General features: G+C 39.8%; 2 non-coding genes across 2 annotated transcripts; one reads left to right on the top strand and one right to left on the bottom strand.

Annotated features, from left to right (window-relative positions):
• Window positions 1-1,402: 1,402 nt before the first annotated feature.
• Window positions 1,403-1,474, bottom strand: trnaq-cug. The gene has a single exon. It is a non-coding gene; the product is annotated as a tRNA-Gln (tRNA).
• Window positions 1,475-2,283: 809 nt separating this feature from the next.
• On the top strand, window positions 2,284-2,356 carry trnaf-gaa. The gene has a single exon. It is a non-coding gene; the product is annotated as a tRNA-Phe (tRNA).
• Window positions 2,357-3,081: the final 725 nt, after the last annotated feature.

Raw genomic sequence — 3,081 nt, 5'->3', positions numbered from 1 at the left:
CACTTAATTTATAAAGATGAATATGGAAAATCAATAGTAATAGATTTTTGTTATAATAATAAAATGTGTAGGCTTATCAATGTACATGCACCAAACACTGAGCTACTGAGAAAGAGTTTCTTTCAAAGTTTAATAAAATGGATAACAAGCAATAGTATTATTATAGGGGATTTCAATACAATTCTAACAAAGTTGGATGTTTCTAGAAATTGCATTTTCCCTGAAGACACAAGCAGAAATGCACTTTTTAATATAATCACAAACAATGGTTTAATAGACATCTGGAGATTATTTCATCCTGGGGTAAAGCAATTTACCAGAAAGCAGGTCGTATTAGGAAAACTTAAACAGCCTGATCTTGTCTTCTCTTGTCCTTGAGATGTCGTCCTGTCTCGTTCTAGACCACGCCTGGAGTGACAATTCCGTTTTGGAGGTTGAGATGGGGCGAGGCACCAGAAATGGGGGTCTCTGGTGTCTGAGTGCTGCTCTTGTTCAGGATGAAATTTACAGGTGTAAGATCGGTATCCTGCTGCAGACCCTGCTTGAGAAGGTGGATCATACTGACAACCTGTTAAATTGGTGGGATCAAGCTAAGCTTAGGATCAAAAATATCACAATTAAGTACAATAAACAAAACAAATGGAAAGAACTTCAAAATAAAACTAAGCCAAGGAAACAACTAAATATTGAGCTAGATAGGTTAGAGAGAGATGAAGATAGGGACATCACAGATAATGTAATAATAAAAAGGATGCCAGAGCAAGTACAAATAAACAAGTGCAGAGGAGCCATAATACGCAGTAAAGCCAAATACTTAACAGAAGGTGAAAAATTCACGGCTTTCTTCTTGGCACAAGAAAAGCGTAAACAAGTCAATTCAACAATAACGGAACTAATAAACGATCGGGGGGGTATCTGACATTACAAGTATTTTAGAAACAGTACATTGTATTCGATCTGACGATGGAAAAGAATTGACAGAACCCACTGGTTTGAGAAGAAGAGCTGTGGACTTTTTTTCCAAGTTGTTTGTCCAGAGTGCTGACCATTACACCATGGAACATTAGAACTTCCGATAGAGACCTGCCTTGCAGTCAGTTCCGTTCCACATCTTATGCAGAGAACCAAGCTTTGACTTCCCGCTGAACAACTTTACTTTTCTTATCAAGTCTTGATGTTTAGCAAAGATTGTTGCCACCATTGCGGATTTGAAGTCCTAAATGTGACAACTGCATACAGCTCTTCATCAGCTAAAATTTCATAGAAGTGACGTCATCACGACACAAGAACAACGGTTCCAGCAAAACCGGTAGAAACAACTAATTTTTACACAATAGTAGATGTTACTTCATGATGCAGTTTGGAATTTTGCTGCATGCACATCGATATGTCGCAGCACAAAAGGTTCCACCAAGACTTGAACTCAGATCGCTGGATTCAGAATCCAGAGTGCTGACCATTACACCATGGAACCCATCGTGACGTGCTCTATGCTTTGCAAAAATACTCTTTCATTCAGCCACCATCTAGTTTTGGTCCCCTAAATGTAACAATGCAATACAACTCTTCTTCAGCTAATATTTCAAGCCCTAGAACGAAATCATCCTCTTGACTGGGAACATTAGAACTTCCGACAAAGACCTGCCTTGCAGTCAGTGCCGTTCCACGTCTTATGTGGAGAACCAAGCTTTGACTTCCTGCTGAACAACTTTACTCTTCTTATCTAGTCTTGATGTTTAGCAAAGACAGTTGCTTACATAACCACTGCAGAAATTCTGGAAATCGGGTGGGGAACTAGCTCCCGACCGTTTCAACATTTGCCAGTTTTCCATGGTACATCCACAACATGGTTTTACCACCAGTTGAACAGTCTATGAAGATCAGTGATCAGCCTAATCGTTCAGTATACAAGTAAGGTGGTGTTGTTAGTGTCTCAGTGGAAAATGGCTGTTGCATTACTGATTTGGATGCCGTCTAAATACTCTCTACTGCAGAGGCTAGATCGTGCTCTTGGGACTAAAGAAAGCACACAAGGCTGGTTTCAGTCACGTTTGTATTCTTTTTTTGATGGATGATGAGTTTTGATGTAACCCAGCAATTATTTTAAAAGACCAGAGATAGTCGTGTGTCAGGACATGGCGAGTAAAAGGGTTCAAGTTTGATTAAAAGGTTCAAATTCCCACCAACTGAAAGGTCTACAGCTTGGGTGCAGTAGGCACGCCCATATACCTGACCGGGGTGACAAAGCCCCGTTCGTAGCCTGCTTCACATGCTGTTCTGCAGGCTGAAATAGCTCAGTTGGGAGAGCGTTAGACTGAAGATCTGAAGGTCCCTAGTTTGATCCTTGGTTTCGGCAAACAAATCTTGCTTTAGTCACGCTCAGTTTATGATAGAAGACGAGAGCAAACAAACTACTGTCATTCAAACAACACTAGCTGGTACTACAATACACAGATTGTACTACATCTCCCTTGAAATCTGAGATCCTAGTTTAAAGAAACTTCAGTTCTCTCCATGTCAATTGGAGATTTGTGGATGAATACATCCCAACATAAGATTGATCCAAATACAATGGAATTGTATAAAGTGCTGTCAGAAAAAGGTTTGTGTCACGTGTCGTCTCCTTCCTGCCAAAGTTCTCTTGCTGCGCTTCTTTAAACAAAAGCTGCCCAAAAAATGTGCTAATTCTCAATCCTGATGAAGTGAAATTCTCTTTCAGTGTTGCACTATTGCCAATTTTACAGCACTAGAGTGAGCGCCTCATTCACGCAGCAGCCTTGTCTTTTGACATTTTCTTAATTGTAACATGTGGCAAAAGCCAAGGTACTGCCACTGACAAAACCAGTCTCTTTGAGACATTTTAGTTGTCTACATACAAAGACGGTTCACTGTTGAGTCCCATTCAATTCAGTTTAGATGTGAATTAACTGCTGATTATATTTGGAATAACATCAAACGTACACAGCTATGTCAGTCTTAGTTAGACATTGAAGAATGAGGAGATTGTGTTGACCTGGATTTCCTGAAGATTACAATTTGCAAACCAGATATACAGGTGCTGGTCATAAAATTAGAATATCA

The sequence above is a fragment of the Kryptolebias marmoratus genome, unplaced genomic scaffold (assembly GCF_001649575.2).
Source record: "Kryptolebias marmoratus isolate JLee-2015 unplaced genomic scaffold, ASM164957v2 Scaffold217, whole genome shotgun sequence".
In the NCBI taxonomy this organism is placed as follows: Eukaryota; Metazoa; Chordata; class Actinopteri; order Cyprinodontiformes; family Rivulidae; genus Kryptolebias; species Kryptolebias marmoratus.
The sequence above is the reverse complement of the archived record's forward strand: the minus strand, read 5'-3'. Positions and strand labels throughout refer to the sequence as shown.